The 17,231-nt window shown below is 34.4% G+C and overlaps 1 pseudogene; it reads left to right on the plus strand.

The window, feature by feature from the left end:
* Positions 1-17,231, plus strand: part of LOC143387180 (cadherin-10-like) — a 35,538-nt pseudogene that overhangs the window by 4,901 nt on the left and 13,406 nt on the right.

The raw sequence follows: 17,231 nt of genomic DNA on the forward strand, positions 1-17,231 counted from the left end.
TAATTAAGAAAACCACAAAAACTGTGTTTGGCAAAATCATGGTACATGATAACAAAAGCTTTCTATTAATGTACATATTTCTACTTCACATCCTATTTCTATATAAATAAGGGAACTTCTATTTGCCAAAATTCCTAATAATTCTGTCATTTTTTCTTACATTGGATAAATATTTGTAGATAACCATATCAGATATTAACATATTATTCAAGGAGTTTTCATTCCATTGGAGAAGAATATGAGAATCAAATAATATTCACTAACTGCCTACTAAAGTTACAGTAGTAGATATATTATGATAGTGGTCAGTAGGCACATTGTTTTCAAGTTTAAATTCCTGTTTTAGATTTGGAATGAAACAAATTTCAAATACATGAGATAAATGACAGATATAGTTGTACAGTTACTTTAGGTAGGAAGCAGATAGATTCTTGAAATTTAGGTGATCATGGAAGACTATAAGGAGGAGATAAAATGTATGTTGAGTCTTTCAGTAGTAAACTAATTTTGTCAATCTTTGGTGGAATTTGGGAATTATTCTAGATATAGGGATAAAATTATTTGCTTTATTTGTGAAGGCTAAAACATGTAGTGTGTTTTTTTTTTAAAAAATGGGATTTATCCCAATGACATCATTAAGATTGAAAAACCTGGTATTAGGTTTCAGAATGATATACAATACAATGCCACAATAACCAATTGCTGCCTATTTTAATACAGATATATGAAGATTTCTCATCTGGAATTATACTATTTTAAAGTTATACATTTTATAATACATGTGGTTAGAAACTGAAGCTATGTATATATCATACTCTGAAGCTCCAAAACACCATTAGTTGATGTCCAACCAGTTTGATGAACCTACTGTTATCTCCAATTTTGTCATTAAGGAAAATCTGAGCTTCTGGGATTGATCTGTTGCAATGGATTACTGCAGTAATTCTCCACTACTAATTAAAGCAATGTAACCACATGTAATGCATACTATTTTGTGGTCAAATATATCAATATTAGTTCACATGAAAATAGACAATGATTTTAAGAGCAGAGATTTTAGAAGACTAGCATTTCAATACAGAACCAAGTACTTGGAGAGAGTGTATTTCTGTGATTAACTCATGAAACTCTACATTCTAGATCAGTACTGTGTTTCTTCTGATAATTATTAGTAATATGTGTGTCTTTTAATTTTACCATTTTCTCCTGTAACACTTCAATAACACTGCCATGTGCTTTTCTTTGGCCTCTATGTTCAGATTTTCTTTGGATCGTTATACTGACCTTGATCATACATTCTGGAAATGGATCGCTTTACACATCAAAACCACTTGACCGTGAACTATCTCAATGGCACAATCTTACTGTCATAGCTGCTGAAATCAGTAAGATGACTTTATGTCTATAATACATAGTTATGTTTATAATTCTGTATATTTTAGTTTTGTATATTTAACATATATTTATAGATTTAATTATATACTAAAATAATTCATTCATTGCTTATGCAAATTATACAAATTATAGTTTTTGTTCTAAGAAATTTATATTTATTTTATTTATCTTTAAAATTTATTTATATATGACAGCAGAATGCATTATAATTCTTATTAAACATATAGAGTACAATTTTTCATATCTCTGGTTGTATACAAAGTATATTCACAACAACTCATGTCTTCATACATGTTACTTTCGATAATAATGATCATCACATTGCACCATCATTTATAACCCCATGCCCCCTCCCTTCCCTTTCAACCCCTCTGCCCTATCTAGAGTTCATCTGTACCTCCCATGCTTCCTCTTCCTACCCCACTATGAATCAGCCTCCTTATATCAAATAAAACTTCCAGTGTTTGATGGTTTGGGATTGGCAAATTTCACTTAGCATTATCTTCTCTAATTCTATCAATTTATCTGAAAATGCCATGATTTTATTCACTTTTATTGATGAATAATATTCCATTTTTATCCATTCATCTATTAAAGGGCATCTAGGTGATTCCACAGTTTAGCTATTGTAAATTATGCTGCTATAAACATTGATGTGGCTGTGTCCCTATAGTATGCTGTTTTTAAGTCCTTTGGATACAGACCAAGGAGAGGGATAGCTGGGTCAAATAGAGGGTACATTTCCAATTGTCCAAAGATTCTCCGTACTGCTTTCCATATTGGCTGTCCCAATTTGCAGTCTCACCAGCAGGGTATGAGTGTACATTTTTTCCCACATCCTCGCCAGAACTTATTGTTGTGTGTCTTCATAATAGCTGCCATTCTGACTGGAGTGAGATGAAATCTTAAAGTGGTTTTGATTTGCATTTCTCTAATTGCTAGAGATTATGAACATTTTTCATATATTTGTTGATTTATTGTATATCTTCTTCTGAGAAGTGTCTGTTCAGGTCCTTGGCCTATTTATTGATAGGGTTATTTGGGGTTTTTTGATGTTTCACTTTTTGAGTTCTTTATATACCCTAGAGATTAGTGATCTGATTTGTGAGGGATAAAGATTTGCTCTCAGGATGTAGGCTCTGTATTCACCTCACAGATTGTTTCTTTTGCTGAGAAGAAACTTTTTAGTTTTAGTCCATCCCATTTATTGATTCTTGATTTTAATTCTTGTGTCACCAGAGTATTATTAAGGAAGTTGGGGCCTAATCCCACATCATGGAGATTAGGGCCTACTTTTTCTTATATTATATGCAGAGTCTCTGGTTGTATTCCTAAATCCTTGATCCATTTTGACTTGAGTTTCGTGCATGGTGTGAGATAGGGGTTTAATTTCATTTTGTTGCATATGGATTTTAAGTTTTCCTAGTACCATTTGTTCAACAGGCTATCTTTTCTCCAATGCATGTTGTTGGCACCTTTGTGTCATATAAGATAAATGTAATTTTGTGGGTTAATCTCTGTGTCCTCTATTCTGTACCATTGGTCTACCAGTCTATTTTGGTGCCAATACCATGCTGTTTTTGTTACTATTTCTCTATCCTATATAGTTTAAGGTCTGGTATAATTATGCTACCTGCTTCACTCTTCCTGTTAAGGATTGCTTTAGCTATTCTGGGCTTTTTATTTTTCCAGATAAATTTTATAACTGCTTTTTCTATTTCTATGAAGAATGTCTTGGGGGTTTTGATCAGAATTGCATTAAATCTGTAGAGTGCTTTTGGAAGTATGGTCATCTTGATAATATTAAGTCTGTCTATCTAAGAGCAAGGTAGATCTTTTCATCTTCTAAGGTCTTCTTTGACTTCATTCTTTAGGGTTCTGTAATTTTCATTATATGGATCTTTTACCTCCTTCATTAAATTCATTCCAAATTTTTTGAGGCTACTGAGAATGGGGTAGTTTTCTTCATTTCCCTTTCTGAGGATTTGTCACTGATATACAGAAATGTCTTTGATTTATGGGCATTGATTTTATATCCTGATACTTTGTTGAATTCATTTACTGATTCTAGAAGTTTTCTGGTGGAACTTTTAGGGTCTTCTAGGTACAGAATCACATCATCAGCAAATAGTGCCAATTTGAGTTCTTCTTTTCCTATGTGTATCCTTTAATTTCTTTCATCTGTTTAATTGCTCTGGCCAGTGTTTCAAGAACTATGTTAAATAGAAGGGATGAAAGTGGGCATTCCTGCCTTCTTCCAGTTTTTAGAGGGAATGACTTCAATTTCTCTTCATTTAGAATGATGTTGGCCTGGGGCTTAGCATAGATAGCCTTTAGGATATTGAGATATGTTCTTGTTATACCTAGTTTTTCCACTGTTTTGAACATACATGTGTGCTATATTTTGTCAAATGCTTTTTCTGAGTCTATTGAGATGATCATATGATTCTTATCTTTCATTCTATTGATGTGATGGATTATATTAATTGATTTTCATGTGTTGAGCTAACCTTGCATCCCTGGATGAATCCTACTTGATTGTCGTGCATGATCTTTTTGATATGTTTTTGAATTCGATTTGCGAGAATTTGATTTAGAATTTTTGCATCTGTATTCATTAGAGATATTGGTCTGAAGTTTTCTTTTGTTGATGTGTCTTTGCCTGGTTTTGGAATCAGAGTGATATTGGCATCATAAAATGAGTTTTGAAGTGCTGCCTCTTTTTCTATTTCCTGAAATGAATTGAAGAGTATTGGTATTAGTTTTTCTTTAAAGGTCTTATGTAGAAGTTGGCTGTGTATCTGTCCAGTCTTGGGCTTTTCTTGATTGGTAGACTTGTGATGATGTCTGCTATTTCATCACTTGAAATTGAGCTGTTTAAATTCTGTGTATCATGCTGATTCAATTTGGGCAAATTATATAACTCTAGAAATTTGTCAATGCCTTCAATATTTTCTATTTTATTGGAGTGCAAGTTTTCAAAATAATTTCTAATTGTCTTCCATATTTCTGTAGTGTCTGTTGTGATATTTTCTTTTTCATCATGTATGTTAGTGATTTGGGTTTTCTCTCTTTTTCTCTTTGTTAGCATGGCTAAGGGTCTATCAGTTTTATTTATTTTTTCAAACAACCAACTTTTTGTTCTTGTCAATTTTTTCATTTCTTTATTTTGTTTCAATTTCATTTATTTCAGCTCTGATTTTAATTATTTCCTATCTTCTGCTGCTTTTGGTGTTGATTTGTTCTTCTTTTTCTAGGGCTTTGAGATGTATGTTAAGTCATTTATTTGTTGACGTTTTCTTATTTTAAGAAACAAACTCCATGCAATGAACTTTCCTCTTAGAACTGCTTTCATAGTGTCCCAGAGATTTTGATATGTTATATCTGTGTTTTCATTCACCTCTAAAATTTTTTAAATCTCCTCCTTGGTGTCTTCTGTAGCCCACTGTTCATTCAGTAGCATGTTATTTAGTCACCAGGTGTTGGAGTGGATTTTATTTCTTATTTTATCATTGATTTCTAATTTCATTCCATTATGATCTGACAAAATGCAGGGTAGTAGCTCTACTTTTATATATTTGCTAAGAGTTACTTTGTAGCATAGTATATGGTCTATTTTAGAGAATGATCCATGTGCTGCTGGGAAGAAGTGTATTCTCTCTTTGAAGGATGAAATACTCTATACATGTCAGTTAAGTCTAAGTTACTGATTGTATTATTGAGTTCCATAATTTCTTTGTTCAGCTTTTGTTTGGAAGATCTATCTAGTGATGAAAGAGGTGTGTTAAAGTCACCCAAAATTATTGTCTTGTGGTCTAGTTGACTTTTAAACTTGAGAAAATTTTGTTTGATGAATGTAGATGCTCCATTGTTTGGGGCATATATATTTATAATTGTTAATTCTTATTGGTGTATAGTTCCTGTGAGCAGTATATAGTGTCCTTCTTTATCCTTTTTGATTGACTTTAGTTTGAAGTCTACTTTATTTGATATAAGGATGGAAACCCCTGCTTGCTTCCACAGTCCATGTAAGTGTTATGAATTTTCCCAACCATTTAATTTCAGTCTGTGGATGTCTTTTTCTAGGAGATGAGTGTCTTGGAGGCAGCATATTGTTGGGTCTTTCTTTTTCTTTTTTTAATCCAATCTGCTAATCTATGTCTTTTGATTGGTGAGTTTAGGCCATTAACATTCAGTATTATTATTGAGACATGATTTGTATTCCCAAACATTTTTGTTTATTTTTGGTATTTAATGTGACTTGGAATATCCTCTGATTAGATTTTCCTTTAGTGTAATCCCTCTCTCTGCTGATTTTCAACATTGTTTTTCATTTCCTCTTCTTGGAATATTTTGCTGTGGATGTTCTGTAGTGCAGGCTTTCTAGTAGTAAACTCTTTTAACTTTTAGTTTATCATGGAAGATTTTTATTTCATCATCAAATCTAAAGCTTAGTTTTGTTGGATATAAGATTCTTGGTTGGCATCCATTTTCTTTTGGAGCTTGGTATATGGTGTTCCATGATCTCCTGGCCTTGGGGTCTGGGTTCAAAAATCTGCTGATATTTGAATTTGTCTCCCACTATGTGTGATCTGATTCCTCTCTCTCTTGCAGTTTTTAAGATTCTACCCTTATTCTGTATCCTAGGTATTTTCATTATAATGTATCTTGGTGTAGATTGATTGTGATTTTGTACATTTGATGTCCTGTAAGGATCTTGTATTTGTTTTTATCAACTCGCTCTTCATGGTTGGAAAATTTTCTGATATTATCTCATTGACGAGATTGTGCATTCCTTTGGTTTGAAACTCTGTGCCTTCCTCTATCCCAATAACTCTTAGATTTGTCCCATAATTATTGGATGTTCTGTTTATGGTTTCTAACTATCTTTACTGAGTGATCAACTTTATTTTCTGGATTGTATAATTTGTCTCCATTGTCTGTATTCTTTCTTCCAAGTGATCTAGTCTGTTTGCTATGCTTTCTACTGAGTTTTTTATTTATTATATCCTTCATTTCAAGGATTTTTGACTGTTTTTTTTTCCAGAATCTTTCTCTTGAAGTAATCTTTTGCTACCTGTATTTGCTCTCTTATCTCATTGTTGGAGTGATCAATTTTTTTCCTGTATTTGCTCATTTAATTTATTCTTTAATTCACAGATATTTTAACTATGAATCTTCTGAACTCCTTCTCTGACATTTCATCAACTTTGCTGTCCATTGGTTCTGTTATTATAGTGTCCTGGTTTGTTCGGGGCACTTTCCTCACTTGTTTTTTCATGTTGTCTGTGTGTTTTCCTTTCTTGCAGTGTGGATCTGAGATATTACAATTTCTTTCCTATATTCTTTTAGTACCTATGCAGATTGTCTGTACCTCACTTTGATGTTGGGCTTCCAGACCCTGCTGGTGTCCCTAAATGCATACTACTGCATCCTAGATCTGTGCAAGTTAGAGTGGTTGAATCTGGGCCTCTTGGCTTAACCTCCCTAGTAGTCTACTTGTCAGAAGGGGAGTTCCTGCATCACAAGCTAGTCTCTGGCAGGTGTCTGGCCCCGCCTGGAAGGTGGGGGTGGGGGGGGAGTTACCAGGCCGGCTGTGAGCCTGGGTCTCTCAAAGACTGGTGTGGGTGAATCTGGGCCACTAGGCTTGGCCTCCCATGGTAGTCAGCTGGTTGGAAGGGGCGGTCCTGTGCCTGAGGCACACTAGTCTGCTGTGGGGAAGAGTCAGTCCTGAGTCAGAGGCTAGGCTCTGGTGAGTGTCTGCCTTGCAAGGGAGGCGTAGACTGGCTCCCCTATGAGCCTGAGTTCCACACAGGCAGGTCTACGAATTATAGTTTTAGTTGAAATCTTAAATTGATTCCTCAAAAACCTATTTTTTTCAGTATTTCTTTTACATATATGCTGAGGGATGACTATAGGTATTGTAAAAGAAGCAAAATTGCATTTATGCTATCTTAGAATTTTTACCACATCTGAAAATTAAATTGATATTATGGCAGATTAAGAGGAGAAAGGCACACACATTTATTTAAGATTTATGTAATAAGGAGAATTCTTAAGGAAATGGGGAACCAAAAAAATTTGCAAAGCCTGAATACTTTGGAACTAAGATGAACAAAAAGAGGCAATAGTGAAAAAAATAACTAAATATTTACAGAATGTTAATTTTTGTTTATTTTTGTACAGAATTATCTCTGTTTCAATTGCCTGTCCTCCTCAATATTAAGAATGTCACTGTCTTCCTGATATGTAAGAATACTTTTCATATAAGTGTTTTTTTCTTCTGCTTTCAGGAAAAATAGGAAAGGTTCAGAGTATCCTTCTTGTACATTCTATTTATACTATTGTATTTTATGTTTTCTTATATTACAGTCCTGGGGATTGAATCCAGGGCTAGGCAAGTGCTCTACCCCTGAGCTATATACTCAACTTTGATTTTCTCTTTTTCTTTCTTTCTTACTTTTTTCTTTTTTTTCTTAATGACTTTGGGTCAATGTAATCCTTATAGCAAAATGATATATTTTGTGTTAGCATATTCTGCTTCTCTAAAGTATCTGTAAATCTAACATTTATTATTAACTAATAACATTCAAGTAGAATGGATACTGCAAATTTTCTCTTTTGAGGAAACAACTGAGATGTTAAATTTTTACATCAACACTATTATTGTGAATCTATGATAAACCAGGTATGGGTTATGATTCTAAGAATTTTAAATTACATTTCATCTTGCTAATATATTAAATTAGCCTCATTTAAATGAGAAGAAACTAAAACTAAAAATCTGGAGATTTTTGAAACTTTCTGAAATAATGCTAGAGGTAGTAAATTGGGACTTAAAACAGGTTATTCCAGTTCTAGCTCTAATAATTCTACACATAATTTACAAAATTTCTTCAAACTCTAAACAGAGATCAAGGATTCAAACCCACTCTTTCTTTAGTTGCAAAAGGTGTTGCCTGAGCACAGATGGCCAGCATCATTTATGGAACTCATTTTCAAGTTGAAATGACAGATGGCCTATTCAAAAAGTATTAAGAAATTCAACAGTAGCTTCTTCAATATAGTGTGGGGTTCTTTAAGATGGGAGGTCCTGGTCAACAGGTGAAATCACATGTTCAGGTCTCACACACCTGCTCCATTTCTGATTACATACTGAGACAAACATGAAGCAATGCAATTCAAACTGCTTTAAAAATAAATATTCATCAGGAGTTAAGTCATGGTCAGATAGCAAGCTGGTAATTTCCACATCTGAAATACTAAGCTGAATCCTCAAATAGGTATCAAGGTCAAGTTATTTGAAGTAACCATTCCAGACTTTGGAAGGCAAAACATCAAGTCTGAATCACCAAGTGCCTCTGAAGAATGTAACTAGGCTAGGCAGATCATCAGCAATCACTCAAAGCTTCAAGCTAAAGTAATAGATTTAGTTTATCTTTCTAATTTGGCTCTGAAATACAGACCAACCCTAAAAAAATCCAGTTTCATCACAATGAGATATAAACAGTGGTACCTGTTAATACTAACAATTGCTGGAGTTTTCCTTTATGAAAGCTGTCACTTCTCTGTCTTCATCCTAAGAGTTGATTGTGTCCAACATGATTCTCCTCATTCCAAAAGTAAGGTTGTTTGTGCTCTGCTCATTTCAAGATACTTTCTCAGGTCCAATGAGCTTGGAATTGCACTTTCCATTTCAGATACTGTGAGAAATTTAACTTCTAAAGCTAGTTGAAGTAATTATGATTCAGTAAAAAGCTAAGCCAATTACCTCTTCTAAGAACTAAACCTATTTTTTGCCACTAACTGAATTCAATCTGTGGCACAACTGTTGGAATTACGTACCTGCCAAACCAACACCAGTCAGTGTCCCATTATGCTATTCTGGGAAATAAATTAAGCAATGAGAGTTAAAGGGAAACTGCATATAGGGAATTGTTTTTACGAGACTTTAAACACTGGTTTTATGCTAAGCGTGTCACACACCTCGCCTGGAGCAAGACAGAATGACATACAAATGTACTTCTTACCAATGTGTTTCCAGGCCCTGCCTCAAACAGTTTAATTCTACATTCCAATGCAATGTATCACATCATGTGGCAAGTGCTATCTACTGCAAGTAATTATTTAGTGCATTATTCCATGGCATAATTCCCCTTTTCGTCTTTAAAAAATATTTTAAAATGCCATGCAGAGAATGAAAAAAATCTAAAATGAAGGACATAATCAGGGTCTTAATAATAAACTTGAAGTATCAGAACACATTTATTGTAGCGGCCAAAGAGTTCCTTCAAGAAAATTTAGCTATACTCATTTCAATACACTCTGAGGACAATGGAGCTTGGTATAGGAAGGAAGGACTCCATTACATATTAGTAAAAAAAAGTTGTGTCCTAAGCATGTGCAACATACAGTTCTATTTTTTGAAAATCTGGCGTATCTAGACAATAATTGAAGACTTCTATTTAGAGATTTGCAAAAGCTTTTGGAATTCTAGATATAGTCTCACCTCAGCACACACATTTTAAGATCCTTTGTTGCTGGTACATTGTGCTACTCTCCTGCTTTCCTGAAGGACTCTGAGGGAGACTCAAGTGGTAAATATATGCCAGCAGCTCTTCTGTATAATTCTGCATTCTCAGAATGCTTGTTTGTTTATTTATACATAAGCCATGGCATTTGCCAACAAATGTATATATATATACATATACACACACACACACACACACACACACACACACACACACACACATTGCTTTTTTAATAGGTGATGCCAGACCCAATGCTTTACAAAGACATTCATCCCTGTGGCTTTAGCTTTTGAAGATCCTTGAGCTATTTAGAAAGAGGTTAAGAATCTACATATTGTGTTAGGGCAAAGTCTAACAAAGCCATTTTTGAGGCTTGAAACTTTCCTTTTTCTTCTTGTTTTCTGTGACATAGCTAGTGATTGAATTGCTACCAACAAAAGTTACTTTTATGTCACACTTTATATTGAAAATACACATTTTGTTTATGTCCACTTTCTATAGCAGTAGATTAAAGAGCAAGTTCTAGAGAAATGGAAGAAGTGTGCATTTCCACTCTTCTTCATAGCAACAGGTAACTAGAGAGTCAAGGGTCCATTTTTGGTGAGTACTCTACCTCTGGGTCTTATGAATAGTATGAGACAGATAAAGGTGCAGATACAATGGAAAATATTTTTCTGTTTATTTTCCTTTTCCCTCTTCTTCTTCCCAATGGGCACCTCTTCAGACCAACGTGAATTGTGAGAAAGCTTGTTAACAGGTTTTTAATGTGTGAATGCATTACATGGAGAAAGATTGCACAAACACTTATAAAATAGCCATGAATACATGATATTGGTAATAAAGATGATGTTCATAACATTTAACATGTTTGAAGTACTAGTCATCAAACTGATGCTCTGACAAGAACTTTTCCTGATTTATCACACCTAATTTTCCAAATAACTATGTGAGATCAGAAGCCCTGTGTTTTTACACATACTAAGTAATAAGGCATTGGGCAAAGTCACAATGCTTGAACATGAGTGGACTTGGATATAAAAGAAGCTCACTTTACCTCCAGGGTATGAACTCTCAGCCACCTGATGCAGGAAAAGGTGGAGGGCATGCAGCCATGCATTACAAACAGGAAATTAGAACCTGTCAACAGAATATATGTGGATAAAGAAGTAAGAGCTAAGACTTAAGAGGAGTGTCAAGGAGATGCATTTTAAATTCCCTCTTGGGAAGAGGAACAGAAGTTGTATATACTTCAGATAGATTTAGAATCCTATTTGCCTTCCTTTTTACTACTTCAGACTTTAAATATGCCTGCTAAGAAATCAGGTCTTACAAATTATTTTTTTAAAAGGTGAAATTATTATATTAATAACAATACAATTACACATAGCTGGAAGAAGAATTCTTTTCAGCAGTAATATATACTCTATTTGCATATGACAGTATTTTTTGTATCTGAAAATTATTTAGTTAAAATTAGGAAGTCAGATAAATTTTGTAAGGGCAAATGATAATATCCATAGCACTTTTTGGTTTATATCACTTAATAAGATTGTTAAATATACTCTTTGAGCTTTTATAAAGCTAAACTTCCCTTTTATTCTTTTAAATTTAGTTTTAACTTATACATTAAAAACAAAAATGTACATATTAGTGGGATTCCACTTAATATTCTATATTAAAATATATACATATTCATATACACACACATATGGAATGGTGATTAATCAGGTTAAACATAAGTTTCTCCTCAAATATTTATAATTTCTTTATGATGGAAACTTCCAAAATTCTTTCTTCTGAGTTCTAAAATATATAGCACATTGTTATCTGTATTTCCCCTCCTGAGCATAAGCACACCAGAATTTCTTACTACTTTGTAACTATAACTTTGTATCCATTGATCAACCTTTTCTTATTTTTTCTCACTTCTCTACATTTTACAGCCTCTGGTAACCAGCATTCTACTCTCAACTTTTATGCATTGCACTTTTTGAGATTTAACATATGAGTGAAATCATGAAGTACTTCTCTTTTTGTGTCTGGCTTATTTCACTTAGTGCAACAATCTCCAGTTACTTCCAGTTTGTTGCCAAAGACAGCAATTGATTCTTTTTCAGAATCAAATAATATTCCATTGTGTATATGGACCACATTTTCTTTATCCATTAATCAGTTGACGGACGCTTAGGTTGTATCCATTTCTTTACTGTTTTCAGTGGTGCTGGAAGGGATATGGAATTGCAGATGTTTCTTCAACATTTCTATTTTCTAATATCGTTCCTCTACTTTGTCAAAGTTTTCAAAGAAGTTGGATTTTATCTAAAGATTGTGATATTTGTATTTAAATCTGAATAACTATAACATGATTTTAAAATGTTAAAAAACTCAGATATCAATAAAACTGCTTAGAAAAATCTACAATGAAGATTATGCAATTGTGACTATTATTGGTTTGTTACTCAAGCTAAGGTGAAGGACCCTCTGACTCCCTGTCCAAGGAAGAACGCACGAGACACTGGCTGCAAAAAACATGAGGCAATTTATTGATACACAGGTGCCTGCGGGTGCTCAGCAAAACCTCAGCGGGAGCTTTGGTGAACTGGCACTCCGGGCTTTGGGGTACAGGTCTTTTATAGGATAAAGGGGCAGGTTTCGCGCACACGGTAAGCAACAGGTTTCTTATTGTTTATTTTGAACCCAGCATATAGATTACCTAAAGGGCAAAGTTGTTCTTCACTTTATGTTATCAGTTCCTATTTGCCTAAAAATGCCCTGGGACCTGGTTTTTTGTTCTTTTCCAACCATCCTGTTCTTTCACAACTGGCTACCCTTAACTGAATATCAGATAAACATCTCCAGAGTTTGCGTGAGTCTGCAACACGCCCTGATGGTTTTGCAATTGGGCCTGGGGTTACTGGGCTAGGGTCTTTCATTCCCCCCTTTGTCTGGAAACTTGGGAACCAATCATGGTTCCCTCAGTTGGGGGCCTATTTGGGCTGGCTCTATATCTTGGTAAACACTAATCCTCAGGGGACAGTCTTTAACTTCCCAGACTTACTTAAATTTGGCCTCCTAGATCCAACCTGACTTGATTTAGCTATCTACACTGCCTATCCACTTTTGGCTTTGTTCCCCCCCCTAATTTTAGAAACTTTATTGCTGTGTGGAGAAGGGGCAATGACACGTTCTGGCTGCTTCAGAGCTGAAGAAGGGGTGTCGAACATAAGGGGGCTTGAAGAAGTGGGGATCGACTAGGGGGACGTGAGTTCCCTTTTAGAAGTCAGTTCCATTTGAGGTCTGGTTGGGGAAAAACATGTTGTAATCTGGGAATGGGTGCTTTTATAAGAGAAACAAAAACCATGAGTACTGAATAAGTGTTGCAAAAGCTGGAACATGTCACTATACATAAGTTCCCTCATCAGGCTTTAACATCCTCAGTTACCAGGACTGTAAACATAACATTTAACTTTTAGGGTTACAGATGTCCTTCCCCTTAAGACACAGTTTAATAATTTAATGTCATCTGAGCTTGCAAAATCCTTTTACTGGTATGACCTCTGTGTCTAATAGAGAAATTTTTAATTCTATTACTTAAGGCTGGATAACCATACTAGCAAACACCATTCCTACCTGTGTAGGTTAGAAATAAAGGCCTTGAACTAAAAACTACTCTGGCAGTTTTTTTTTGATAGTTATCAGGCATTCCTGTCTGAGAATCTCTTTTGAAGCCTCCAGTTTACTTATTTATGGAAGTTACATTTAACTATTATTTTATTTAAAATGTCCAGGAATAGCTGTGTTTTGGCTTTGACTGTCTTTGCTAAGTGTTTAAGATGAAGCAAGTCAAACTGACTTTTGTTTCTATCTATTGTTAACAGTCAGCTGAGTTTCCTTGGGAGTCCTAGGGAACTTGCAGCAGCTTCTCAGATCTGCTAGTGCCATTTGCGCTAGGATGGGTCCAGGCCTTGCTTGACCATGTGGCTTCCCTCGGAAGCATCAGGCATGTCTCCCTTTTCTGATGACCCTCCTCTTCACAGCAAATGCACTGATTGGCTTTCTGTCCTCCACTGGTCTCATTAATCTCCCTGATTGGGAGGTTATGTCGCCTAGAGTTGCAAAACTCTTTGGAAAAGTCCCCTATCCCCTGACTCAGACTGACTCAGAGGGCAAGAGCCAAATTTTTAATTTTAAAACTTGATCTTACACATCTAGCAAATAAGTTAACAGCCTTATATTAAGAGCTCTGGGCTTTAATGTCTATCTCTCTATCCTGTACGTGGTAACTACTTATCTTACATTAACCCAGGTTGTGAGTTCATAAATCAGTACCTCTGCAAATCATTAACAGGCAATCTTTAAGCCATTTTGAAAACTACAAAACAAAATTAACTAGGGTAAAAACCTATTTAGTTCATGTAATAGCTACCTTGAATTTTGGCAGAGTTATACATTATAATCCCCTGTTTGAGATCCTAGTAATCTTGACAAAAACCAACTTTTGGACACAACTTTAAATGTACTGAAATCTAGCCTACTTCTTTCATAGTCACTTTCACATGCAGTGAGATGGGACATAGAGCCTTATCTCAAGTAAGGTGGGGCTCTTCATGAATCTTACTATAGCTCTGAAGCTGATCTTTGCTTTTTAGACATCATTTTACAAAGCCTACATAAATTGTTGTGAACTTGAGCAAACACAACATAATATCACATCTAAAACATGAATTAAAGAAAGGCTGAAAGATTCTAACCTTTTGTAGAAAAGTAGCAAAGTACTTTTGTGTTTTACAATAAAACCTTTATACAGATTAAGCCTTCATTAACTTAAAAATACACTTGTTGTATCTCAGTGTAAAAAGGTAACATAGAACTGTACATATCTTATTGATAACAAGCCCAGTTATAGAACACTAATGATTTAATTATATCTCCAACATCTCTTTCTTTTAAGCCTAAAATTACCATACAACTTTAGAACACCAGCTTGATATAATGCTCTTTCTAAAGCTTCTACCTAACAGACTTGTATACCTGGAAGATGTGAACACATTAATAGCACCAATTACATTGATGTTTTTATATTAACCAAGTTTAGCTTTTAAAGAGATAACATAGCACAATTCTCTAAAATAATAGCACTTGTTTAACCAGCTGTTTAATTTCTTCAAGATTATTTGTTCAAAAACTTACACTTATAAGCAACTTACACAGACCTTTTTTATATCATTTACTTAAACCCTCTTAATTACTTAATCATATAGACTCTTATCCAGAAACACATTTTCCCTCTATGAAATCCATACCTAGAACCTTCTAGTTTCTCTTTTTTATCTGTTAACCTCCTTCTGTTCACATTTTGAAACAATACTTGTAAATTTTGAATTTAATCAGATTATTTTATAGATATCAACATTTTATTAGGGCCTTTTTTAACACCTAGAAAAACCTACAAGCTTAATTTTAAAGACATCTTTACTTTTATCTGTTTACCCAATTTTAATTGAACCATTTGAATCACGTGAGTCAAAGATATTTGGATCCATTTTTAAAATTTTTTATGAGCGCTCCTCATCTGTCAATTGTCATATCACTGCATGATATATGAACATACACACAGACATATAACACATAACACAAGTGTGCACACATACACAAGGCCTTGTAGCTGTTTTTTCAGGTGAAATCTCCATTGCAATGTTTAAAAACTTCACAGTTGATCAAAAATAGAACTGATCAGAAAACATTAACTTGTCTGTAGGATCAAAACCATGAGCTCAAAAAAAATACAGAATCTAAGAAAAAGCAAGAGTCCTAAAAAAAATGACTGGCCAGTAATTAGTAAATACCATACAATTTACTTTTTGGTTTGGCCTAGTTTGAGTTCAGGTAAAAGATCTGTCTCCTACTGAGTGCTCCAGGCTTCTTCTATTTGCATATCAATTTAAGTCCTGGCTGAGGTCTGGGAAAACTGGGGAAACTGGAATTCTGAGCAGAAACCTCATGCCTAAGGCATTTTAACCATAAGTCTTAATTTCCAGGTTTGGATGTTGAAAATTATGATACAAGTTTAAGATGTAATTTTTAAAATTTTATATCTTTATATCTTTTTATACTAGAAAAACTGGCTCACACAAAACTGAAAATAGGATCTTACTTAATAATATAAAACTACCATCAGAAGAGATTCCTTCAGGATCATTAAGCCACTTTCTTTGTTCTGAAGTTTCTAAAGTAGTACTAAGTTACATTAAATCACCTGGAAAAAAATCTTAAAAGAGAACCACACACTACCATGTATATCCAAAATTAAGCTTTAAAAATTTCCAAGACTATTGGTATTCAATGTTATTTTAATAAGCCAGACCAACATCTCAATCTAACATTTTTTTTTCTGAATCTTACACACTAAGGGGAACAGATACCAAATCATAATTTACTATCCTTGTCCAAATTAAGGCACTGGTACACCTAGTGAAATCTTTTCAGGCTACCCAGTTCAAAATTGATGAAAAAATAAAACTGAATGTTTAGGAGTTACTTGCCAACTTGGGAGTAGAGTTCTTTTAATTTTCTATCCTAAGTATTTAAGTTCTCTGGCATGAATTATCTGAAATCACAAACTAAACAATTACTTAACCCCAACTTTTAACTGCAGGATTATGCAATGCTTCAAACTCATTTAGGTACCAGATTGTTACAATAAAAAAATTATCTTTTAGACACACATTTAACCTAGATTATCTCCAAGAAATAATCAGACAACTAGATAAGAAGATATCTCTCCAGGTTTTGAACTTTTATTTAATTATGACTCCTATCAGTGGCACCATAGATTTCCCCATGAGTGGACCAGATGTTTTCACATAGGAGCAACCATAGGTGTAAAATTAAGGGTCTCAGTGTGACTGACTTTACTGCATTCAGGTGGAGTAATCCTTGCAGTGCAGGGAAAGAATGAGGAAATTCCCCAGAGTGGAAATGGCTCTGGCAGCTGCTGGGAGTCCCTCAGTTTTCCCTTTACTTATAGGATTAGCACTTTTGGATAGAGCCGATCCCAGGCAATCTGGCATATCTCCTAACTTTCCAGTAGAGTCAGTTTTTATCTGCCTTAGGTCTTGAAGGGGGAAGAGTGTATGTACTTTGATCGGCTCAAATTTTTTTCTTGACTCTTTTTTCAGTGAGTCCAAGATTTTTTCTCTTCATGGCAGAACTGTAGACTAAAGGAGCCGCCTAAGTGTTAAGGGATATCTACTGGTTGTAAGGTAGCAGATTACCGGAGGAGTTGATTCTAAAAATGCCTCTCTA

The sequence above is a fragment of the Callospermophilus lateralis genome, unplaced genomic scaffold (genome assembly GCF_048772815.1).
Source record: "Callospermophilus lateralis isolate mCalLat2 unplaced genomic scaffold, mCalLat2.hap1 Scaffold_121, whole genome shotgun sequence".
Taxonomy (NCBI): Eukaryota; Metazoa; Chordata; class Mammalia; order Rodentia; family Sciuridae; genus Callospermophilus; species Callospermophilus lateralis.